Source organism: Fukomys damarensis, unplaced genomic scaffold (genome assembly GCF_012274545.1).
Source record: "Fukomys damarensis isolate Sample0158 unplaced genomic scaffold, DMR_v1.0_HiC HiC_scaffold_17, whole genome shotgun sequence".
Lineage (NCBI taxonomy): Eukaryota > Metazoa > Chordata > Mammalia > Rodentia > Bathyergidae > Fukomys > Fukomys damarensis.
In genome coordinates, this window is record NW_022900929.1 from 47,621,187 (window position 1) to 47,648,592 (window position 27,406).

General features: G+C 37.8%; 1 pseudogene; it reads left to right on the plus strand.

The window, feature by feature from the left end:
• The first annotated feature begins 12,908 nt into the window (after positions 1 to 12,908).
• On the plus strand, positions 12,909 to 22,447 carry LOC104871783 (annotated as a pseudogene).
• The last annotated feature ends 4,959 nt before the right edge of the window (positions 22,448 to 27,406 follow it).

The following is a 27,406-nucleotide window of genomic DNA, read 5'->3' on the forward strand; positions in this document are numbered from 1 at the left end:
TAAATATGTATATATATATATATATATATATAATTTGAATTTTTGGAAACTTTTACTGTGCTGTCAACTTTGGAAAAAGTTATCCCAATTTACTGTGTTAAGTTGGCATTGTACAGAAATTAAGAGCCATATTGGTCTAGAAATGTTAATTTTTTTCCATTTGTACAGGGGTAATGCACGGTATTAAATATGTAAGGTCATATCTACTTGGGTTCTATTACAGAAACTAAGAAAGTATTCTCTAAATAATGGAAAAAAAGAATAATATAAGACTACAAGAGCAAGGAGCAATTTAAATATGTTCAGGGACCATTTTCATCTTCAGAATTAAGGATTATTTTAATTGTACATCATTGCCTTTTCTCTTTTACTTTCCTTTTTAGTTTTATTTTAGGATTCCCTATTTTTAATGTTCATACAGAGATTTCTTTAACTGAAATACCAAATAGTTTCTCTGGTGTGAAAAACTATAATAGTACACAAGATCCTAATGAGATAATTAATAATATGAAATAGGAAGTAAAGGGCTAAAGGTGTAGGGAAAGTGAGAAGGGTGGGGGAAAGGTAAAAAGGGAGAGGAAAAAATATGAGAAACTGAAAAAATGGAAATAAAATGTTTGTAAATGGGGAGGGGAGGAGGGGGTGAAGGGAGGGCAGGGACAAGGGGAAAACATGAGAATCAAGGCCTTTCATGTAAAGGTACAGGATCCCAATAACGAATGTAACTATATTGTATACCTAGATTGTACCAATAAACTCAATATAAAGGAAATAAAAGAAAATGGAAAGATATCTCCTGCTCCTGGGTAGAAAGAATCAACATAGTGAAAATGGCCATACTACCAAACTGCTATACAGATTCAATGCAATGCCAATTAAAATTCCAACACTATATTTCACAGAACCAGATAAAAGAATCCAAAAATTCATTTGGAACCAGAAGAGACCTAGAATAGCAAAAGCCAGACTAGGCAACAGACACATGGCAACTGGTATAACAAACCCCAATTTGAAACTATACTACAAAGCCACTGTTATAAAAACAGCATGGTACTGGCAAAGAAACAGACCTGAGGATCAGTGGAACAGACTGGAAGATACAAAAACAACTGCAAATGTATTCAGCTACCTCATCTTTGACAAAGGAGCCAACCACCCTCCCTGGAGGCAAGATAATCTCTTTAATAAATGGTGTTGGAAAAACTGGGTCTCAACCTGCCTAAGATTAAAACTAGACCCATATCTTTCACCATTCACTAAACTAAAATTGAAGTGGATTAAAGATCTAAATATTAGAAATACTAAACTTGCTGGAAGATAAGTTAGGCAGAACTCTTGAAGACATTGGCATAGGAAAAGACTTTATGAACAAATCCTCAGTAGCATGGGAATAAGCAGAAAGAATCAACAACTGGGATTTCATCTTATTAAAAAGCTTCTGCACTGCAAAAGAAACCATCAACAGAACTAAAAGACGACCTACAATGTGGGGGAAAAATTTTACCAGCTGTTCCTCAGACAAATGACTGTTATCTAGAATATATAAAGAACTCAAAACAATTAGCACCCCCAAATATAAAGACCCAATTCAAAAATGGGCTTCTGAAATGAACAGACATTTCTCAGACAAAGAAGTAAAAGCAGCAAGTAAATATATGATAAAATATTCCATATCACTGGTCATTTGAGTGATGCAGATGAAAACAACACTGAGACTCCACCTCACCCCACAAAGAATGGCTGCTATCAAGAAATCAAACAATAACAAATGTTGCCAGGGTTGTGGGGAGAAAGGAACCCTTCTCCATTGTTGGTGGGAGTGCAGATTGGTGCAGCCACTATGGAAATCAATATAGAGATACCTCAAAGAGCTGGGACTAGGGGTTCCATTTGACTCAGCCATAGCGCTGCTGGGTATCTTTCCAAAAGAAATAAAGGAATCATACCACAGTGATATATGCACACCCATGTTTATAGCAGCACAGTTCGAAATTGCTAAATCTTGGAAACAGCCCATTTTCCCATCAGGTGGAAAACTGGATAAAGAAAATGTGGTTTTTCTATAAAATGGAATACTACTCAGCCATAAAGAATGAGAAATTAGATTCATTCATAGGAAAATGGTTACATATTGAGGATATACTCCTAAGTGAAATAAATAAGTCACACATGTGTAAATACTGAATAGTTTCTCTGGTGTGAATAAACTAAAATAGTACATAAGATCCTAGTGAGTTAATAGACAATGTGAAATAGGAAGAAAAGGGCTAAAGGTGTGGAGAAAGTGGGAAGGATGGGGAAAGGTAATAAGGGAAAAGAAAAAAATATGAGAAAATGAAAAAATGGAAATCAAATATTTGTAAATGGGGAGGGAGGAGGGGGTGAATGGAGCTCAGGGACAAGGGGAAAAAATGAGAACCAAGAACTGTCATGGAAAGGTACAAGATCCCAATAATGAATGTAACTGCGACGTATACCTAAAATGTACCAATAAACTCAATAAACATAATTGAAATTTTAAAAAATTTAAGAGTATTGCTTCAGTGTGCATCTCTTTAACTATAAATGTCTCTAATTTCCATTTTTATGGCTGAGTAATACTCCATTTAAAAAAAAAACTATTTTCTCTATCCAGTCTCCTGTTGATGGGCAATTGGGCTGCTTCCAAGTTTTAGCTATTACAAATTGTCCTGCTATGAACATTGATGCACATATATCACTATGGTATGATTCTTTTAATTCTTTTGGGAAGATACCCAGCAGGGGAATAGCTTGGTCAAATGCAACCTCTAGTCCTACATCTTTTAGCTATCTCCATATTGATTTCCACAGTGGTTGCACCAGTCTAACTCCCACAGTGGAGCAGGGTTCCTCTTTCCTCACATCCCTGCCAGCATTTGCTATTGGTTGATTTTGTGATAACAGCCATTCCTTCTGAGGTGAAGTGGAATCTCAGCAGTTTTCATTTGCATCTCTCGAATGACCAGTGATGTTGGACATTTTTTCTATGTTTATTTGTTATTTCTACTTCTTTATCTCAGAAATGTCTGTTTATTTAGGATGCCCATTTTTGGATTTGGATCTTCAAATTCATGAGGTCTGATTTTTTTTAAGTTCTTCATATATTCTAGATAGTAGACCTTTGTCTGAGGAACAACTGGTAAAAATTTTTCCCACATTGTCAGTTGTCTTTTCACCCTGTTGGTGGATTCTCTTGCAGTGCAGAAGCTTTTTAATAAGAAGAGCTCCCACTTGTTGATTGTACTAGTTCATGGGCTACTGAGATTTTGTTCATAAAATCTTTTCCTACAGCAATTCTTCAGAAGTTCTACTTAACCTCTCTTATAGCCAGTTTAGTGTTTCTGTTTCAATATTTAGATATTCCATTTTTATTTTAGTTTAGTGCATGATGAGAGATATAGGTCTAGTTTTAATCTTTAGCAAGTTGAAACCCAGTTTTTCCAGAACCATTTATTAATGAGGCTATCTCTCCTTCAGTGAGGGTGTTTGGCTCCTTAGGCATAAGTAAGGACATTCCAAACAGAACCTGAAAGGAGAAAGAAATAATACTGAGAATCAACAAATAGGATCACATTAAATTTAAAAGTTTCTGCATAAGAAAAAAAAGTAGCATAGCAGGGCTGGGGATTTAGCTCAGTGGTCCTGCCACCTGCCTCACAATTCCAAGGTCCCAAGTTTGATCTTGGTACCAAAAAATTAAAAAAACATAGGAAAGAGACAATCTACAAAATGGAAAAAATTTTGCTATCTATTTCTTAGACAGAGGACTAATATTAAGAATATATAAAGAATCCAAAAAATTCTACCTCCCCACTAAAAGACCTAATTTTTAAAAATGGGCTACCAAAATTAATAGATACTTTTCAGCAATAATAAATACATTTTGAAAGTCATCATTGCCCATCAGATAAATGCAAATTAAATTACACTGAGATACCATCTTTACCCAGAAATAATGTCTATCATTAAGGAATCTAAAAATAAAAAATTTTGGAGAGGATGAAGGATAAAAGGAACTCTACTGCATTGTTGGTGTGAACATAAACTTGTACAACTACTACAGAAATCAGTATGGAGATAAAAATTCCATGTAACCCAGCTATCTCCCTTCTAGATATCTACTCCAAAGGATTTTAAATCATAGTATTGCAGTAATACATGCATACCCATGTTTATAGCAGCAAGATTTGTAATAGCTAGATCTTGGAAACAGTATTTATGTCCATCAGCATATGAATAGATAAGGAAAGGTAGCATTTATACACAATGGAGTACTACACTGCCATAAAGAAAGAGAAACTTTAGGCATTCATAGCTAAATGGACTCAATTTAAGAGTACAACGTTAAGTGAAATAAGTCAGACACACAACCTCAAATATCACATGGTTTCTCTTATATGAGAAACACAAATGAAGAACAAAACAGAAGAGAGATAATTAGGAAATAGGGAGTTCAAATACTTCCCCAAATTATAAATTTCATTGTTTAAATACATACGTATATGTGTTAATTGGTTTTGTTTACACTACTAGTTTATCTTAGTTTGTTGAAAAGAAAAACTTGTGTTTTATCTGCTTCTTTTATGTAAAATATTTTTATGTTTTATACTCTGAGTAACTGAAGATAATGTAATGATACATGCTGTAAAAACTATTGTTATTTCTTATTATTTTATTATGAAATTTCATTTTTTGATAAAATAAAAAGAATAACTACACTTCAGAATTTCTGGTGTTACCTTTTCACAGTCATTTGGTGCTAGACAAACACAAGAGACAGTTGCCGAGAGAGAAGGACAGGGCTTAGCTCTCTCTGAGAAATTTAGCCTCTTTCTCTATTTGTTGAGAATACAGGTATGTGCTACTGCATCTGGTTAATTCATATTTTAAAACAGTACTTTGAGTCTACAAAACACATCTGGCTGATACAGTGACAGTTTGGGGAAAGGCTCTTGTGGGGAATGAAATGTGAGGGGGGAAAGGAGGTACAGGGTTTTCTAGGAGATGTCTTAGAAAAGCACTCAGAGATTTCATGTTAAAGGAAATAAGTCTCTGTTTTTCTGTCACAGTGATAAGCGGGTAAGATTGAGGGTCATCCTTCACTGCATAGTCTTATGTGCAGAAGGGTGTGAATGTTTACTTTCTATTATAATGATATTTGGAGATGACTGCATGAATTATGTTCTTAACAACCTGTACTTTCAAATATTTGGATTTATATTGGTAGTGTCAGTATTTAATTGCCAAACATCCTAGAGCCAGTCTTGACAAGAACTTGGAGTATGGGGAAGTTGAAATGATGTCCAGTGACAGTGGTCAATATCCCATATTAGAATGCATCACTGTACCATTTTCTTTTCCTTGTCAGAAAGGGATATGGCATGGGGCATATACTCACATATGCAACTCAATTGTTAGGAGCACACACTTGCCCTTTATGATACCTGATCAGGAAGGAAAGTTGCTTGGAAGTATTTAATCTTATCTTCCCATAGTGAATAGCCCATCACTTTGTCTGAGGCCTAGAGGCCTTGAGTGACAGGAGTAGCTTTCAAGGCTAGTCATATGATCAAGTGTAGACAACTGCTGCTTCTTTTTGCCTTTAAGCCAGGCCATCCATCCCTTCTTTTCCTCTAGGATGCACCCATGAGATCTCCTCTTCCTAGACTTTGCTCATTGAGTTATTAAGGCCCTATGTCTATGCCTAGGTGATTTCCATTGTGAGCGCTCCCTCTGCCAGGATTTAACCATGTCAGTGCCTAAATCACTTTTGCTGTTTTTCCAAACTCATCTTGAGCAACAGCTCTGGAGGTCATCAGTGCTGAGAGGAAGAGTTCCTTGTTAAATACAACTACTTATTTGACTCTTCAACCACCCTCTACATCTCTGACATCTAGCTCAGTACATAGTCTATGAATGGATAGATGCTTTTAAGTGTGTCTTGAGTTGGCAAACGAATACTACTCATTTCATCTTCACTGAGGATAAGATATGACGTGCTTTTGTTTTCTTAGAGAATCCAGATTTGTATTTATGGTTAGCCAATAAATCTTTTTTGAGCTGATTCTAGTGTGGTATTATGAGAAATTGTGTGTAGGACCCAGAGAGAAAAAAAAATATAAGAAGATATCTCTCATTAGGCTTAGACCCATTAGCATATTTTCTCCCTTTATTTTTATAAAATGTAAACATGAATTCAGTGTTTTGTCACATTAATTCCATTTTATAAATAAGACTGCCAAGGCTTAGAGAAGTATGATTTTTTTCCTTAGATCATATGGCTGCTATCACAGGTATGATTCTAATCCTGAATTTTAATTGTCTTTAAATGGTATGTTCTTTATGCTTATGCTATATTATTCACAGAAGTTCAATTACAAGGGGCTGAAATAGGATAAATTTAAATGAAGCCATTTTGAATCTTGAGCTCTCATACAGCTTAGAAGCATTAGGATATCTATATGCAGACAGAGGTTAAACAGGACTTAATCAAATCCTGTCCAGTCTAACCCTAAATGAGTTGCTTTTGAGACTGGTCAATTAGTGTTTGTCTTTGTGTTAATTAGCAGAGTTCCCTGTCGGGGCAGTCTTGGGGGTACACATTTTGGTGACTGGAGAGCTTTTTTTGTGCAAATTGGGAAAAGGCATCTCTGGGTGAATCTCTAAGGAGATACAGGATGTATCTAAGCTATATTCTTGGCTCCTTCTCTGTTTTGTAGGCTCCCTCTCTTTTTTCCAGTAGTTCTCGTACCTCTGTTCCTTACTCTGTCAAACCCTCTAGGGAAGGTAATCTGCATTCTCTTGAGGAATCCATGAGCCACCACTTTCCCTAATCCTTATCTTCACACAGCCCCATATACAGAGCCACTCTCTTATTATAGGCTCAGCAAACTTTGGCACCATTATAAATAATCATTTGATTTTGTGATATGAACAAGATCATTAGCATTCACACATCCTTAGGATTACCATCATACCACTTTCATAATTGCTTAAAAACATTTTAGTTCATATGAATGGAACCACTCAAACAAATAAAAAACAAGAGTTTCAGAATGATTTTTTTCCTTTCTGTGCCTTCTCACTGTCAGTCCCTACAATCATCACAATTCATATTCCTGCAGAGGCAGGGAGATGACCATTCTCTGACATGAAGAAATTTTATCTCTATCTGATGGGAAAGCAGTTTTCATCATTGCTTCTATGTCCTTCATCCACCCTTACAACCTATACTCTCCTTCCCCCCCTTTCTCTCCTCTCTCTCTCTCTCTCTCTCTTTCTCTCTCTCTCTTTCCCTTTATTTCTCTCTCCCCCCCATTTGGGCAGAAGTTGCCTTCTTGGAGCAGAAGGGACCTTGGCTATGGAATTTGAGTGGAAGTGTTGACTTATTTTGAATTCCTGTGGTGTCCTGGGCTTCCTTATGGTCAGGTGTAAATCTACTCATTCATCTACCCGTCTTTCCAGGAGAATTTATCCTGTCCTAGCTTTGACTGGAGCAAACCTCTACTTTTTTGTATTCTTCATGTACAAATTAGGATAGGCCCACTGCTGAAGATCTACCTCTTTGTGAATTCTGCCTCCAAAATCATCAGCCTCAACCTCAGGACAGAACTCTAACTTACAAGGACGGACCTAAGGTTTCAGCAGTCTCTGAAGAGCTGAGCTGTAGGGACAGGGAAGTCCTAGGATTCAGGATGGTGCTCTAGAATCTTCTCAGTTTCCTCAGAGGAACAGAATGAACTAAAGCATCTCCAAGGGAGAATCCTTAAGTGCTCCTCTCTGAGGCTGGGATTCCTGGAGTATCTCTCCTTAGGATAACCATTAATCTGAAGTCTTACTTCAGCTCACCAAGCCCCGGTTCTCATTACCTTCTTATTAATGAAGGATCAGATCATTGGAAAATAGCTTATGAACTTGAAAGACTGGTGTTTCAGGACATTCTATTTCCATAAATTTACCAACTAAAGACTAGGGATGTCACGGCAGTCTGTCAACCATTTCCTGAACTTTGTATCACATGTGTTGCAAAATTTCATTTTCAATTTATCTTGTCATTTACTAACTATATGTTAATTTTTTCATAATAAAATTGATCAATCTTTTGTGGCTTAGGAGGTTATATTTTTTGTCTTGAAAGTATTGATTAAAATGTCTAAGGTAAAGGGAGAAAAGAGAAATTAGGCAGATGCTCTTCCAGGGTTCAATGAAGAACAATAAATAAGGAGACTATATGCATATTTTGTCTATTATCTATCTATCTACCATCTATCTATCTATCATCTCTCTCTTTCTACCTATCATCATCTATCTAATCTACCTTCCTATCATCTATGCATCCAGGTATCCTTCCATCCATGGGGGTATTAATAGAATGTGCCTTGAAGATCTCCAACTGCAAAGCGTAATTAACTGGGAGCTTCAGCCACTGCACTTTGAAAGCTACCTTTGAAAGTTCATGCCCCCAAAGACCTAAGAGTGTCCCATTAGGCCCCACTTCCGTAGAGCTCCACTACCTTCCAACAGTGCCATTCTTGGTACCAAGCTCTAAGACATGAGCCTTTGGGGGAGACATTCAAGATTCTAACTATAGCAATATGAAATGAGCTCCTTGATCTAAGGCAATGTTCTATATCAGTAACTGCAGTTAAAATATAAAGATAGTTAAACCAGATTTTTTTTTGTTATGGGGGATTGGACTCAAGACCTTACACTTATGAGACAGACATGGCACCACTGAGCTAAATCCCTGGCCCTTGGGTTCTTATTTCTAAAGAAAGCATGAAAACAATACTCTGATTGGTGTTAGATTCTCATCATAATGACAGTATAGTCACAATCCTCAAATTCCATGTTGTCTTGTTCTGCTTAATTTTATGGAGAAAGGCACTAGGCAGTCAATGTTCCTGCATTACCAAGGACCAGGCACATAGGGAGCTCAGCCTACCCAGGCTCAGGCTTACTAAGCTTCAGAAGTTTTCCTTCCGTTACCAGAGACAAGAGTCATTAACAACCTTTACTCTAGACTATATTCAAAGAAGTAAACTCAGACTAGTACCCCAAGTATAACCTTCTACCCAAATTAAAAGGCAAGATGGAGGCCACAATAATTTACCACATACTGTCCCAAGCACAGGGAAAACACAACCAGGCTGGTATGCAAGGAGAGGAGGAAAAGAAGTTATTTGCCTTTATGTAAGCTAAAAATTCATGCCTCCAGATTTGATCACAATGATTCTATGTTACCTAGATTCTTCCCTCTGCATCAGTAGCTAGCTTGTAGATTAGGACGTGGCAACCCAAAGGGAAATGTTGAAGGTACAAGACCAGGACCTTAGGCATAATTAATCTCTTCTTGCTTTTGGCTGTCATTGGCTTCTAGTTAAAACTGATTTGGAAGCAGCTAAATATGTAATAATTTAAGCAATTTCAATGTTTCCCATCAGTATAATTCAGTTCAATTTACCAAGTGACTCTTTTGTGATGACCAATTTGTCACACTCAGTACTCTTGCTTAGAAAGTGCACAGTATATTTGCAAACAGGTATGGTAGACATGGCAGGGGAAGTAAGAGAAGAGTGGGTGGAGAGAAAGGCAGACCTTCAGGAACCCCTGGGGAGACACCTATAACAGCATTGCTCTCAGGTTGTAAACCTTGTGGAGGAACAAGAATGAATCAGAGACCTGCTAGAGAGCTACCATTGTGTTGATTTTGTTGTGAATCATGGACAAAAGGAATAGACAGAATCCTGGCTCCAGGGAACTCTTGGCTGCTTCTATCTGGCTGTCCTGAAAAGAGCTTTTACTCTACTTGCCCAGCTGAATTCACCTTTCTCTTCTAAATCTCCTTTCCTTCTTTTACTTGTTATACCACTATTTCTCCAGTGCTTCCAGTTAGACACCTGAAAGTGTAACAAAATGGTTCTCTGTTGCCCTGTAAGTTTATGTCTTAGATAGTTAACTAGGTATCATTTGTTTCTTTTGTCTTATTTTGTTTTTGTAATGACCTAACTGTCCTGTGGGACCATAGGCTCAGACCCTAGTCCTCTGGTGTCAACAAAAGCCATGAACTGTCAGCCATCAGGGAGTCTCCAGATCCTGCAAAGGGCTGCTGTGAAGGGCGTAGATGTGGGGAAAGGAAATTCCTGCCCCCTCCTGACCTTCCTTTCTTAAGTCTGAGCTTTGAAGAGTCTAGTTATGCTTGAGGAAACTGCTCAAGTTTCCTCAACTTGGGAAACACAACTTGGGGGAAAGACAGCTTATGCCACATGGGAATTGTGTGCGTGTCAGAGTTTTTTGTTTGTTTTTTTACCGAGTATCGATCTTGGATCCTTGCACTTGCAAGGCAGGCAGCAGAACCACTGAGCTAAATCCTTGGCCCGCGTATGCCTCAGATTCATGTTTGAGACTTCTAAGCAGTTTGACATTTGAGAAGGAAGTAGAAACTGGTTGAATTATTGAACCATGACATCTGCTTGGGCTTAATTTGCTGGAAGGATTCTGCTAATATTAGCCATAGAATTCTTTATTAATACACAATAAGTCACAGGGCTTTACTGGTATCCTGTATGCTTTCTACATTTGATGTGATGTTTGGCTTCATTTACTTTTGCCAGATTGTGTTTGTCGGCTAGGTGCCAGTCCTGTTCCTTTCTCTCTCCTGTGTTGCAGAGAGGTCTGGAACGTCATTTTCCATTGTCACTTTCCTATATGGCTCTGGGTTGGAGTTCTGCCAATTTAAGGCACTCAGGACATTTAGAAGGCACAAAAGGAGTCAGCATCCCTGTTGGCAGTTGTGAACAGCTGCTTGGACATATGATATGCATATGATTTGCTCCAGTTTCTGGGCAACCTCCTGAGAATCACCCGTTTTGGTATAGTAAGCAGATGGGATTATTGTCGGCATCTTTCCTAGAATTCAGCCCTTCCTGACTTTATAAAGGTAGAAGTAATTTTCATATTGTTCCCTCTACCATTCTGATCATTGTGTAATCTTCTAAGTCCCTTATTAAAACTTTTCCTCTCTGAATATAGAAGTACATCTGTTTTACTGAGAGAACCCTGACTGACACAACACTGCTAGAACTTCCCTTTTCCTCTCTTCTAATGATGGTCATAGTGGGGGTTTTGGGCAACCACTTGAAGTGAGAACATCTAGCACATTTACTACTATGGAGGACCAAGTAGGTTCCAGAAAAGTCCTTCAGCTCTGTGTCCAAAAATCCTGCTATTCAATGAGAGTCAGTCCTGGTGGAGCAGGCAAAAATATATATGTTTAATTTCCTCTCCTCTCATGATCTTGTGTTTGCTAGAATGTGCCCTTTACTTAAGCTAGTGGGTTAATAAATAGTCTGGCTGTCCTCTAAGACTATTGCAATAAAACCAAATAAAAGAGACATCACATCTTAGTCTCTGGGCCATAGGGAGATTACTGCTTTAAGAAAACATATGAGAATGTATATGTTACATGAGAAACTATAGTCCATCATCACAGGCTCTCGTTTCCTGTATTTCTGGTACAACAATGGATTCATATACCATTGGAGAAATAGGCTGTAAGGACCAAAGAAAACTAAGGACAATATAGGGGTAGGGAGCTCTCAGTGTACACCAGATTTATTATGTGATTAGGACCACCGTAGCCAATACTACTGAAACGATTTTTCCTTTGCAGCCAACATTTCCACAGACATCAATTTAAGGCAAATAAAAACCTGTGACTATGTGCTAGGATTCAGCTGGTCAGAGGACATTCAGCTAGAAAGTGCAATTGGCCACAAATGCCAGTGGAGGCACCAACCCATGATGAACAGGAGCAGATGGATAAATATCTTCATAAAGAAAACAGTGAGGTGGTTCTAAAAAAAAAAAAAAAGAATCGCCATACAATTATGCTTTTTGTTACATACCCCAAAGAATTAAAAACATAGTCTCAAAGGAATATTTATACACCCATGGTTATAACAGCATTATTCATAATAGCTAGAACATGGAAGTAACCCAAGTATCCACTGATGGAAGAATGAAAAAGTAAATATGGTTTATAAACACAACAGCATAATATTTAGGTTTAAAAAGGAAATAAATTCTGCCATATGATATAATATGAATGAAGCTTGAGGACATTTGCTAAGTGAAATAAGCTCATCATAAAATGACATATATTGCATAACTCCATTTATAAGCATTAGCTAGAATAATCTTCATCCATTATTGGGTACAATTATAGGACATTTCCATTTCTAAGACATATTCCATGAAAGGTACTCAGGGGCATAGTAGCTAAAGTTACCAGATTTGGCAAACAAAAAAATAGGGACCCAATAAAATTTGAATTTCAGATTAATGCTATTATTTTCTATTCTATTCCATTTTCTTAAAAACAAATGAGCAGACAGGAAAAATGAGAAGCTACACAGAACTTGGAAAGATGATTCACAGCACAGAGAAAAGAAGAAAACCATTTGGACCCTTTTCCCGGGTTGTGGGCTTACTGCTCACAGGAAGGGGAACCTGGTTCCCCAGAAGCAAAGAAGGCATCCAGGGCTGGAATATCCACAAAGAAATGGTAGTTGAGCCCATGACCATTGTGAACTGCAAAAATAGCAAGAGGTTTTTCTCCAAAATGACTCTTCAACACAGTGTGTAACAGCCAGAGAAAGACTCAAGTGCTGTTATCTGCCATGTAACCAGAGAGCGCATAATCAGGTGCCATCTCGGGAAGGAGTTGAGTATTTAAATCTGGGACTCAGAACAACTAAAAAACAACTTCACTTCAGGGCTCCTAGTGTTATTCTCCCATAGTGACTGGATGAGAGACAGAATGGGAGACAGCCACCAAAAGATAGAAAAAGATCAGCTGAGAAGCTTAAGCTCAGACCCAGGAGGACATGCCCCACCCCATTGTGAGAAACCACGCTGCCTTAAATTGTGCTCAGAAACAGCGGGGTCTGAAAGTGGCTGCTGGCATTAAGTACTTGAATCCTTCTCCTGCTGCCTACGTGCAACACAGAGGTCTGATTGCCTTCCCTACCTATCAACATTAATGAGGATGATGCCACATCCCGGGATAAACAAGGGGCCCTCTGAAATAGGAAGCACAGCTCACACACCATAGGCAGTGAGGATAGGTGAAGACCGTGACTTGCTGGATTTTAAAAGCAAAGATACTGGGCTGGGGATTTAGCTCAGTGGTTCAGGGGCCTTCCTCTCAAGCTTAAGGACCCAAGCTCAATCCCCAGTACCTAAAAAAAGTAGTGAGGATGCTAGAAGGAAATCACTCATTCAAAATTACAGAGAAAAATATTTTTATTCATTTTCTCTTTGTTGTTTCTTTCTTCTTACTCCTTTTTTTTCTTTTTTTCTTTTTTCTTTCTCATATTATTTATTTTTACCCTCTTTTGTTTAACCTTCTATTTATTTTTGGGTTTTTTTGTGTTTCCTTTATCTAATTCTATAAATATCTTTAACAGGATCTTTTGTCTCATTTTTCTCTGCACCTCGTCTCTCATTGTTTAATTTTTCAAATTTTTCTTTTTGCATTCTCCCATTCCAACCCCCAATATCTTTAATAGTATAACCATTAAGCTTTATTAATAGGTAGTTTTCTCTGTGTTACTTTTATTGAATTCTTTTCAATCATTAGTGAAGGTATAGTTAGCACATTTAGTGGACATTTGCTCTATGTTACTATTTGGCTTGTCTTAGGGTTCATACTATAATTATAGATTTCTTTTCAAAGGTTAATGGTAGAATTTTATTGGTTCTTATGGAATGTTAATATCATTTGTCTTGGACAATATTATTGTTGCTGATTTAATATTGCCAGGGCTTCATAGTTATGGCTATTAATAGCTTTCCTCTGTGCGGCAATATCTGGATTACCTCTGTGACATTAGCAATACTGTGGCCCGTTCCCAGACAACTGGGTACTGGAAAATTACACTGTACTCCTCCTCAAATTAATAAAAAAAATCAGATCTTTAGACAGAGGCAAAGGACTATAGTTAGTCATAACCTGAGTGCCTCACTAAAAAGCAGCTTAACTGCCAGATGTGGTGGCACAGGCCTGTAATCCCAGTGCTTGGGAGGATTGCTGTGAGTTCAAGATCAGCCTGGGCTACACAGTAAGTTCCAGAGCAGCCTGAACTACACAGTGAGACCCTGTCTCAAAAACCCAAAATAAATAAATAAACAAATAAATAAATATATAAATAAAAATTAAAAGCAGCTTAACTAAAGAGACCTCCACACTGGCAACACTTTTTCCACTATAAGCAATTGCATACATAGGCACAAAACAAAGTAATGAACAACAACAAAATAGAAACAGGAGAAGACAAGGAAACAAAACACCTCCCAAAACTCCCAGCTCCCCCAAAGTCGATCCATGGGATGTCAAAAAGGAGGAGAGCAAAAGTCACACACCTGAATTATTTAAAAAGGACAATAGAGAAGATTACAAAGTAAATCAACAGGTTAGCTCAGTGGTCCCACACCTGTGTTGTAAGCACAAGGTCCTAAATTCAAACCCGGTACAAAATAAAAATCAACATTGGTCAGCTAGTTCACAGAAGATAAAATTGATCCGATAATAGAGGTAATAAAATAGTCAGGGAGAAGTCAAGACACTAAAGCAGTTGAGTTAAACAAAATGATACAACAAATTAATGACCAATTCTACAAAGAATTAGAGTACATGAAAATGTTCCAAATAAAAATCCAAGAGATTAAAAATTATATTAAAAGTATGGGTAGCAGAAGTGACCAATGAGAGGACAGATAATGAGAATTAGAAGAAAAGGATGCTTTCAAAGATAAATTATTCAGATACCTTAAAAATAAAAGAACATGAAAAATAGATCCAATATCTGCTAGGTAGTGCAAAGTAAGTTAATCTAAGATTAATTGGAATAAGTAAAAACAGCAGACAGCAGAAAGGGCATTAAAAACCCTGCATACAGAAATAATAGCAAAAACATTCCAAATATTTGGAAAGGATTAAACATACAAATAGTGAGGTAATACAACATCAGATACTCACAATCAAGAGGAACTTCTCTACATTACATTATAGAAAAAAAAACAGAAATCCAACACAGGATTTTAAGATGATTTTAATATAGCATCTTAGAAGCTATTAGAGAAAAGCAATGAATCACTTACAAAGGTAAACCCATTAGAATTACAGCAGACTTCCCAAGACAAACCTTAAAGGTCAGGAGAACTTGGAGGTTTCAAGTTCTACCACGTAACAACTTCCAACACAGACTTACATATCCTGTCAAACATTCTTTCAGAATTGATGGAGAAATAAGGTATTTTCACCACAAAGAGTACCTCAAGAAATCTGTGACTACCAAGCAGCACTACAAAACTTCTCAAGGATATCCTTAAAGAAACAATGAAGCCAACAATGCCAAAAAATTCTATATAATCATGAGACCAAGCAAGATGAGGAGTTACGCAGTTGGAAAAAGAGGAAACCAGCAAAAGGAAAATAATGCCATGACTGAAATAAGTCGATACCTTTCCAGAATAATTAAATGTGAATGGTTTCAATCCCCCAATTAAAAGACAGATTGGCAGAAGGGGTCAAATCCAGGGAAGAAAGTATCCGGTACTAACAAAACTCCAATTCCAAGGCTGACTTCCAACCCATCTAGAGTTGATTGCTTAATTGTGAATGAACTTTTGGAACAAGCGAGAGTTATGACGTTACTAGGCCAAATGGAGCATCTCCGGATCTCTCCCCTTCATGCCACCATCTCTACTGCTCTTGATAGACACCTGGAGTCCAGTCACATTGTACAGATATGCAGAAAGGATGAGATTGTCAATGCTTCAAATTGGCAAAGGCAAGGAGTGACAAGATGCCAGATAACAGAGATGTTTTTGCCCTTGCTTCAGCAATTGAGGAGATGTGTGTGGCTACTCAGAAAGCACACACGACCCTGTGGTGCGCACTGCAGCTGATCTTAGCGAAGACAGTGAGCACAGCTGGCCAAGGAGATGTGGACAAAGTTTTACAAAACATAGTAAACTGACAATAAGGTCCATGAGAGCGTGAATAGCAGCAGTCCAGTGAGGCAGAGAGGTGACGCAAACATTATGGAAAGGCCGCAGAAGGAAGAATGAAAAGCTGGTAAGTAAATTTGTCAAGACATACTAACAATTTTTAAAGAACTTGTCAAACTTCAGTACATTGATTTTCTTTGCAATTTAGTTAATACTTTAATGAAGCCTAACTTCTATTTAAAAATCTATTTGAAATGAATGAGATAGTGAATTTAGAGGTAGAGTTGACTACTCTAGGGGTTCTGAGTAGTCCAACATAACACATATGTTTAAGCAAATTAAATACTTCCTAACAGCTAAAATAATACTTAAACTCATTCTTCAGCACAGGTAAATGCAAATATCAAATTCTTTATTTAGTTCTGCCTTACTAAAATGTAATTCCAAGCAATGAATCTTTTCTTTTTTTGATACTGGGGATCGAACTCAGGACCTTGTGCTTGCAGGGCAGGCACAGTGCCACTGAGCTAAATCCTCAGCCTCTGAGATAATGATTCTTAAGTGACTGTAACTCAATTATGACTATAGTCTAGTAACTAAGACAATGTTGATTCTGATTGGAAAGTGTTTTCCTTACAAAACTGGATAAACCCAAGAGATGAAGGAAAACAAATATTCATGTAAAAATTTTAAATACTACCACATTTAAAAATTTAACGTCTTAGTGTCTAAGTATATGGAGTGGTAAATGCATCTGATTCTCCTAAATTAATGATAAAATTGCCAGTGCAAAGACCATGCAAGTTACTGGATATAAAACCTGTTCAAACAATTTGTGTATATTCTTTAAAATTTATACTATAAAGTATTAATAATTAATTAATCAATTCTAATTTTAGAGTATCTAAATTGAATCAAAACATTTCCTTTATCTGGATCTTTTAGACTTGATTCACAGTCACTAAAATAATGACTACTTTTTAATACCATTAGTTGGTTGTCTTTTATGAGGGTAGTTCTAAAAGGCAATTTTTAAGGTAAATCCTTAACTAGTTTAGTTTGCATATGGTTCATTTATATTTTGTGTAGTTGTATTCATAAGTTTGCTTCTATTTTTTCAAAGAGTACTTGAAAGCTTGCTTTTTTCTCTCTCATCCCTTAATATCTGTTACAGAACCCAAGTAATTTATTAATATAAAATTTTGGTATTATGTGAGACAGAAGATCTTGCATTTTAACATTGCTAGCATGAGTTGAACTATACTATAATGTACTGATGAAATTTAATTGTATCCTTAATCAAAAACACTGATGTTTTAAATGTTGTTTTTCTTAGTTTTAGAAATCCTGGTATTTAAAAAAAAGTGTAATCACACCACATAAATTTTCTTTAGATGATGTTTGAAAGAAACTGTTTGCAAATGCAGGAGTAGCTGTAGGGAGAAACATTTTGATCACTGATAAATCATAGAACTACTCAAATGAATTGCATGGTGATAGTCAAATAAAATAGATCACCCCACCAGTCACTGAACAGAAAGTAGTTAAGTTTTAATGGGAAAATAAATAAATAAATAAATAAATAAATAAATAATTAAAAAATGGGGGGAGAAAGTGGTTAAGTATGACATGAGACATGTCAGATGTTATAAAAAATATTGTACTGAACTTAGTCTCTCAGGAAAAGAATAAATTGTTGAAAAAAAGATTTACGGAAAAGTGATGGGTCAAAATATGGCATAAAATTTATTCTCTTGTAGATACAAAGACTTATGCTTTCAATGTAGGAAAAAAAAAGGAAATTTATCCTGGAACTCAGCCATCAAGTCTTTATTCATATAGTAAAAAAACAAATGATGCTGTGAACAGACTTGTTGCTCCCATTCCCCAAACTAATCAGAATGTGACATTCAACAGTTGGTTTACTAGTTTCCAATTGATGTTACATTTGCTAACAGAGCACAAGTTGACTAGAGCAGGAACTGTACGCAGGAATTGTATATTGCAATGTTTGTATTTCAGAAAGATTTACATTGGCATATATGGCAGAGAAAAACAAACTGTTACTGCTGATGTCAACGTTGCGCCATGATGAAAATATCGATAGGGAAACCTTGACAAAATGGAAGCTTAAGATGGTAACTTTCCACAACAAAACCAAAGGTGGAGTAAATGTTGATGAGTTATGTAGCAACTATGATTTCACTCAAAACACAAAACACTGGCCAGTGGTTGTTTTACTTGATCCTAAATGTGTGTGGCATAGTTTGATAGTTTACAACAATAATATTATTATTAATAATAATGAGTGCAAAATACCATGAAGATATTTTCTTAGAGGACTGGGACTGGATCTCATCAGAGATCATTTACAGCAGAGGAAAAGCAAAATGTTTCTACCCAGGGAACTATGCAAAAAAAAAATTGTTTAGCATACTGGTGATCTGAAAGGTGAACAGACAGGCACAGCATCTCAAAGACCTACTATGACAAAGGAAAATAAAAAAGATGTCAACTATGCCCTATAAGAAAGGACAAGAAAACAAAACATATGTGCTACCAATGTGCTACTTGTGTATGGAACATTCAGTTTTTATGTGTGAAGACTGTGTTGGGTGTGACAGTTGAAGCAAGGATTATTTTTGTTGCAGCGTTCTATTGGTATTTTCATTATAGTTCACACAGGTTTTTATTTCTGATATTTTCTCTTAGGTTTTGTAAGCAAGTAAAACAGCTGATGTGAAAATGTGTTGTTTTTTTTTTCATTGAGTTTATTGGTACATTTCAGGTGTACAATACAGTTAATTCATCACTGGGATCTTGTACCTTTACATGATGTATCTTGGTTCTTATTTTTCCCCATTCCCCAGACCTCCCCTCAGCACCTCCACCCTTCCCTATTTACAAAGACATTGTTTCCATGTTTTTCCTTTTCACATATCTTTTTCTTTTCCTTTTCACCTTTCCCCTACCCCTCCCACTTCTTCTACTTCCTATTATATAATATCAATTATACATTTTGATCCTTATTTACACTTTTAGTTTTTAACACAAGAAACTATATGGCACACGTATGTGTCCTATTTATTTCAAGTAAGAGTATAGGGCTGCAGACAGGTACTTCCGGTGTTGGGGTAAGGTGGGGAGGCTTTGTTCATGGCCCTCAGCCCAGCCCACTGATGAAACTAGAAGATGATGACTGTGGACAGGGAGGCACTGGCCTCAGATGGCAGCTCAGGCAGAGGCAGCACAGTTCTGGTTACCTTCAGTGATATGGCTCTTGCCTTTACCCAGCAGGCGTGTGGACAGCTGGACTTGCCCCAGAGGACTCTGTACCAGGAGGTGATGCTGGAGACCTGCACAATTCTGGTCTCATTTTATTCCCTTTCAGGATAAAATATTTCAGAAAAGTGAGTCAGGTTAAAGAGAAGCCATTAGAAATATTGGCATGCTGAGGTGAAATAAATAAATAAGTCACACGTGTAAGTACCTAATAGTTTCTCTGGTGTGAATAAACTGTAATAGTACATAAGATTCTAATGATATAATAGACAGTGTGAAATAGGAAGAAAGGGGCTAATGGTGTAGGGAAAGTGGGAAGGGTAGGGGAAAGCTAATAAAGGGGAAAATATGAAAAAATGAAAAAATGGCAATGAAGTGTTTGTAAAGGGGGAGGGCAGGAGGGGTGAAGGGAGGGCAGGGATAAGGGGAAAAAATAAGTACCATGACCTGTCATGGAAAGGTACAAGATCCCAATGATGAATGTAACTGTACTGTATACCTAAAATGGACCAATAAACTCAATGAGGAAAAAAAAGAAATATTGGCACACTGCATGCTACATATGTCCATCACTCTGAGTTCAAATAAGAAGATGTCAATCCACAGATGACAATTCAGAGCCACCACTGTTGTCTGCAGGTCCATGCCCTCAGGGATGAAGGATGTTGCAGCAGTGAGTAGACAGCAGGCCCCTGGGTCCAGCCCTCTCTTCCTACACTGGAATAAAGATTCCTCTATACTATGAAAATACGGCTGAGATCATCTGTCTTATACTACTGATGAACAGGGATGCCATTTATTTTGAGCAGAGAGTTTTCAACCATCTCTGGGTACCAGAATTTTTCAACAATGTTGATGCCCAAACTTTATCCCATAAACGTTTGTTAAATTGCTTAGAGTTTGGAATGCAGCCTTTTCAGGAGACTCAAACTCAGGTGTTTGAGAATCAGTGACTTTGATGAATCAAAAGGCAAATCTGGATGGAGTCCTCACCTTTGCTGTGTCCCCTGACTGTTTGTGAAAGTGGTGTACAGGTGAATGGTGTTGGCTTTCAGAGATGGGGGTCAAGGCCAGTGGGGTTGTATAGACAGCGCTGCCCTCTTTAGCAGTGAATTGGCTCCTCCAGACTCACCAGGGCACAAGTTCCTAAACCAAAGTTGATCTACCTGCCAGAACACAGGCAGGAGCTGTGGAAAGTGAAGAAAGTCCTCTTGCATAGGACCTGTGCAGGTGACAGAGCACAACTTCAGACCAGATGCCAATTATCTGTCTCCCAATTAAAGCTGAGGGAACCTTGCTCCAGGGAAGGCTGACTCAGGAAGGGCTTTTGGAAAGGCAGAGAGGCTGTCCTAAGGAGACCTGTCCTGGGAGCACGTGTCCTGAAGGTGGTGGTTTGGAAAAGGATGATGGCTTGTACCCCAAGGTGTTATAGGAGCAAGCCCTTCCAGATGTTCTCTTTGTATGTCCAGATGACTCTCAGCAACCCGGGAAAGACACCTCAGGACTTGCAGGGACAAACCCATACAGAGGCAAGCAGGGTGGGAAAGGTTTTATCAGGAAGTGGCATCTTGTTCGACATCAATGGGTTCACATGGGTCTGAAGCCCTATGAGTGCAGTGCATGTAAGAAAGTCTTCAATCAGAACTCAACCCTCATTCATCACTACTTCATTCACACTGGGGAAAAGCCACACATATGTGTCGAGTGTGGGAAGGCCTTCAAACACAAGACCAGGCTGACACAGCACCATCCTGTCCACACTAGAGAGAAGCCTTATGAGTGTGCACAGTGTGGGAAGGCCTTCACCCACGGCTCTACGTTTAGTTGCCATAGTAGGACACACACTGGAGAAAAACTCTTCGAGAAAGAAAGAATGTGAGAAAGCCTTCACCAATAAAGCACACCTGATTCAACACTATCATGTCCACACTGGCAAGAAGCCCTACGAGTGCATGGACTGTGGGACAGTCTTCCAGTGCAGCTTGGAGCTAGTGTAGCACCAGCGGTTCCAACTCTGGAGAGAAGTCCTACAACTGTGTCCAGTGTGGGAAAGCCTTCCACTGCAGCATGTACCTCATCCAGCAATTGGTCATCCACATTAGGGAGATGCCCTACAAGTGCACTGAGTGTGGCAAGTGTTTCAAACTTCATTCACACTGGGGAAAAGCCATACATATGTGTCAAATGTGGAAAGACCTTCAAACACAAGGCCTAGCTGACACAGCACCATCCAGCCAGTCATGCTCCTGCAGCACTAGCAGATCCTCTCTAAAGGGAAACTTGGCCAGTGCAGTGAATAAGGGCTGTTTGTCACATACTGCTCATCTTTTGTCTTTGTTAGTGGGGTCAACATGGAAGGAAAACCTTTGGAGTGTAAGGAATGGTGGGAAGCATCACTTCTATTTCCATATTCTTTGGTCACTTCTATTAAACTTAAGAGCACTGACATTGAAGAGTCTTTGGTCACTTCCATTAAACTTATGAGCACCAACAATGAAGAGGATCCCTGTGGATATTTTAAATTGAAGGGAACCATTTGTTTCTGCTCAGTCTTAGGCATCACAGAAGGATTCAGATCAGAAATGAGGGGAGGCTTTGCACCAAGGCAGCAACCTCAGAGAACTCAGGCTGAGGAAGACACTGAACCATCTGCTTAGGACAATCCACCAAGAAGGAAAACCTTACTTTCATCCTAGAATCCCTAGTGTAGGATTTCTGCATAATTGTCGCTATGAGAAACCTTTATGACAGTGGATCACTCACTTGTCCTAGACATTGTTGGGTTGGAATCCAACTCCCTTTGAGATTTGGCCTGTGGGGTCACAGAAGGCCTGTCTACCAGTCTCTGTGATTAATGTGGAAAACTGTCTCAGCATCATTTAGAAAGACATAAGGAGAGGGAACAAAGAGTGGGAGGAAAACGTATTCCATTACACCTCATTGAGACTTCATTGCCAAGCCTTTCACAATTCTCATCAGTTTCACTTTTGGTAGGGATGTTTGAGAAATGAAGAGGGCTCGACCCTTAGTTTTTGTGTATAACCCGCAGTCCTGTGTCAGGAGAGTGGCACTGTTGCAGCCCATCATTGATCCAGACTTCTCCACACATGAGGAAGACAGTACTTCCTGAGAGATGAAGGGTTGAGTGATGAGTGCTTGAACTTAAAGGAAATTTGGGTGCCACATTAAAATATGCACCGCACAACACTGTGCAAGGGTTTGCTTTTTTTTTTTTAAAGCTTTGCTTTGGAAGACCAGATGGGAAAAATGAGACCTAATTGACCTCCTCAGTTACCACTGAGAAGAAAGCAGGCATGCAAGTGTGCTAACGTGCAGGGTAAAGTGAAAACACCTGGGGTTATTATTTACCTGGAGAAGTACCATAGAGAGTGGGAGATAGATGAGTCCCTGTGGAACTCTAATTGCTTGTGTCCATGTCTGAATGAATAAAGCCAAGATGTGCCAGACATTTGGGGCTCTGTTTTGAAGGGAGACATGAAAACCTTGGCCCCCCAGATTTTAACCTGTTTTTGTGTCTTTGTTTTTCATCCTCATCATCCTCTGGTCAGGTTAGGCTGGTTCCTATAGTTTTGTTTTGTTTTAAATAAATACACATGTTCCTGTGGTTTTATCTAGCACTCAGTTTTCAGCCTGTCCTGTCTGCCCCAGTGTCTTTCACCCCAGATCACAGTGGTCATAGCCACTGCAAATCCCTGTCACTATCTCATAGGTCCCTCAGTGCCTGGTTCTGGGTCTCCAACTAGCGCTGTATCCCTTTTCCTCTGTCTTTAAGGTTTCTGGTCCTAACTCAGTTATTGTCCTCTGAGTGATTCTCTGGTTTACACTTTCCTTACTGCCCTGATCTGAGGATAATATCTCTTGAAAATATCTTGCTTGCTGGGCTCCTGTCCATTGGAGGAGAGTTAGGACAAGTAGGACTGGGCTGTTGTTGGGGACCAGCCACGACATGTATAGATTGGTAGAGGCAAAACTACAGGCCCCAGTCATGACATAGAGGTTGACTTGGTTCAGGCCTATAGGGATGTAATCTATAATCTCTTAACTCCCAAGATCCTGAGGCAAGATAACATCTTCTGAGGATAACACAAAGGAAACAAGTACCCAGATATGGGGAAGGATCTTAACTTCTTTCTTTTGTGATACAAAACCTGTTCCTCATTCTACTACCTCATGCTTATTGCAGTTGCTGTTCCAGGAAGAGTACATTGCCCCAGCACTGTGCTTCTCCCTGGCTAATAAAAATGTGCCAGTTTAAGGGGAGGGTATAGGACCAGGGATTTAGCTTAGTGGTGCCACCTGTCTCGAAAGCACAAGGTCCTGCATTCCATCCCTGTTACAAAAAAAAAAAAAAGAAAGAAATAAAAAAAAAGACTATGGCCTCAATGTGCAACCATTTTGCTATAAATGTCTCTAGTTTCTTATTCTTTTGATGACAATTGGGCTGTTTCCAAGCTTTAGCTATTACAAAATGTGCCTCTATAAACATGGGTATGTATATATCACTGTGGTATGATTCTTTTAATTCTTTTGGGAAGATACCCAAAAGGGAATAGCTGAGTCAAATGGGACCTCTAATCCTAGTTTTTTGAGGTATCTCCATATTGATTTCCACAGTGGTTGCACCAGTCTGCACTCCCACCAACAATGGAGAAGGGTTCCTTTCTCCCCACATCTCTGCCAACATTTGTTATTGGTTGATTTCTTGATAGCAGCCATTCTTTCTGAGGTGAGGTGGAATCTCAGTGTTATTTTCATCTGCATCTCTCAAATGACCAGTGATGTTGAACATTTTTCATATGTTTATTTGCTGCTTTTACTTCTTTGTCTGAGAAATATCTGATCATTTCAGATGTCCATTTTTGAATTGGATCTTTATATTTGGGGGGGGTCTGATTTTTTAAAGTTCTACATAGTACTCCTTTGTCTGAGGAATAGCTGATGAAAATTTTCCCCATATTTTAAGTTGCTTCTTAGTTGTGTTGGTGGTTTCTCTTGCAGTGCAGAAGCTTTTCAGTAAGATGAGATCCTGGTTGTTTATTCTTTGTGCTAATTCCTGTGCTACCAAAGTTTTGTTCATAAAGTCTCTTCCTATGCCAATGTCTTCAAGAGTGAAAATGTTTGTCTAGTCTAAGCACTCATTACACATTTTTATATTCTATTCATTGATACCTTATTTTCCTGCTAAGTGCACATTATACAATATAGTAGGAAGCTCCTGACAAAACAGAAAGAAAAGAGAGGTGACAAGAATGTCTTATCACAAAGGAAAGTAAAGCTAAGCATATGTTCTGTTGGTGTAAGTGATACATGTGCATGAAACATGCAGTTATCATGTATGAAGAATGCCTTGGGTGTAACAATTGAAGCAAAGATTATTTCTGTAGCAGACTTTTGTTTGTGTTTATGTTGTAGTTCACATGGGTTTTTATTTCTGATGTTATCTTTTAGGTTTTGAAAGCAAATACACAGCTGATGTGAAAATGTTGGTATTTATTCTAAATGTACCCTACATATTAGGAATTTTATATTTTATTTTATTGATACTTTATGTTCCTGTTAACTACACACTGTATAATATAATAAGAACCTCCTGGCAAGACAGGAAGACCAGCAAGATTTCAAGTATGTCCTACAAAATTTCCAGGAAAGCAAAATGTATACACTGTAGTAGAAGCAATACATGTATATGGAACATGCTGTTTTCATGTGTGAAGACTGCTTTAGGTGTGATAATTGAAGTAGCTTATTTTTTGTAGAACTCTATTGGCATTTTTATTGTAGTTCATACAGAAATTTATTTCTGTTATTCTTTTTTAGATTTTATACACCCAAAAACACTTGATGTTGAAAATTTTAATGCTTTTTTATAAACAATAAATATTAAAAATTCAATCCTTTATTTTGTTATTTTTTTCCTGTTAAGTACTCATTGTTTAATATAATAAAATTCATAAAATTAAAATTGATAATTCATCAATAGAAATATTGTAAAGAGGGACCAGGGATTTAGCTCAGTGGTTCTGCCACCTGCCTGGCAAGCACATTGTCCTAAATTCAATCCCTGGTATGAAAGAAAGAAAGAAAGAAAGAAAAGAAGAAATATTGTAAAGAATAAATATGAGTGTGACACACCTACATTTATGCCTCTTTATGACAAAATTAGTGTTAGGCCCCGCTATAAATCAGTGGCAAAAGAAGAAACAGTAATTATGTAAACACATGGAAATTAAACAAAATCCTCTTGCATAATCAGGATCACAGAAGAAATCAAGGGGAAAATTAGGCAATTCCTAGAATCAAAAGGTAATGGCAGTTTCACATACCAGAACCTATAGTACATAGTGAAAACAGCCTATGGGGAAAGTTTATAGCTGTAAATGCCTGTATCAGAAAACCAAACAGAGAACAAATAGAATGAATCCACCAGGCAAGGCAAGCAGTTAAATAGAAGTGAAAGAAAAAGAACTAACAGCAGGAAAATAATACATTGACAAGGATAAGTCAATACCTATCAGTTATAACCATCAATGTGAATGGTCTCAATTCACCAATCAAAATACACAGATTAGATTGACAGAATGCATCAAGAAACAATATCCATTTTTTCTGTAGTAAGATGGAATCTCAGCATTGTTCTCATTTGCATCTCTCCAGTTATCAGTGATGTTGAACATTTTTTCATATATTTATCTGCCATTTGTATTTCTTCATCTGAGAAATGTGTATTCATCTCAGATGCCCATTATAGGATTGAATCTTGAACTTTGGGAGGTTTCATTTTTTCAGTGTTTCATATATTCTAGACATCAGTCTTTTGACTGAGGAAAGGCTAGAAAAAAATTTCCCCTCTGTTAGTTGTCTCTTTACTCTGTTGGTGATTTCTTTTGCTGTGCAAAAGATTTTTAATAAGATGAAATCCCAGTTGTTGATTCTTTGCAATATTTCCTGTGAGATCAGGGTTTATTCATAAAGTCTTTGCTTACATCCATGTCTCCAAGAGTTCTGCCTATTCTGGCTTCCAGAAGAGCTAGTGTTTCTGTCTTAATATTTAAATTTTGATCCATTTTGATTTGAGTCTCATGCATGGTGAGAGATATGATTGTAGTTTTAGTCTTTGGCATGTGAAAAACTAAGTTTTACAGCACCATTTATTAAAGAGGCTTTCTTCCAGTGAATGTGTTTGACCCCTTTGTCAAAGGTAAGATGGGTAAGTATGTTTGAAGCTATTTCTGCTTCTTCTATTATGTTCTATTGATACTCCAGTATGGTTTTTTTGCCAGTATCGAAGTAGCTCTGTAGTGTAATTTCAAGTCAGGGATTGTGATGCCCCTGCCTTGCCTTTGTTGTCCAGCATTGTTTTTGCTATTCTAGATCTTTTCTAGTTCCAAATAAATTTTAGAAATGTTATCTCTAGTTCTTTGAGGTTTGCTATTGGTATTTTGATTGGGTTGCATTAAATCTGTATAACAATTGTGGGAGTATAGCCATTTTTACTATGTTGATTCTTTATACCCATGAGCAAGGGATAATATTTCTATTTTCTGATATCCTCTTCAATCTCTTTTTTTCAGAACACTGTAGTTTTCAGTGTAAACATCTCTTGCTTCCTTTGTTAGATTGATTCCTAAGGTTTTTTCTTCTTTCTTGGGGGTGGTTTCTGGGTTTTTTTGGATTTTGGTTTTTGTGTGTGTTTGTATGCTATTGTGAAAGGCATGGTTTCCCTAATTTCTCTCTCAGCAAGTTTATTTGTGTACAGGAATGCTTTTGATTTTTGAGTGTTGACTTTGTATCCAACTACACAACTATTATCAAGAAATCAACCAATGCTGGAAGGGTGGGTGTGGGACAAAGAAACTCTTCTCCACTGTTGGTGGGAGTATAGACTGGTGCAATCATTGTGGAAATCAGTGTGGAGATCACTCAGAAAACTAGTATTAGAGGTTCCTTTTGACCCAGGTATCTCTCTTCTTGGTATCTTCCTGAAAGAATTAAAAGCATCATTCCACAGTGACATATACACCATGTTTATAGAAGCACAGTTTGTAATAGCTAAATTCTGGAAACAACC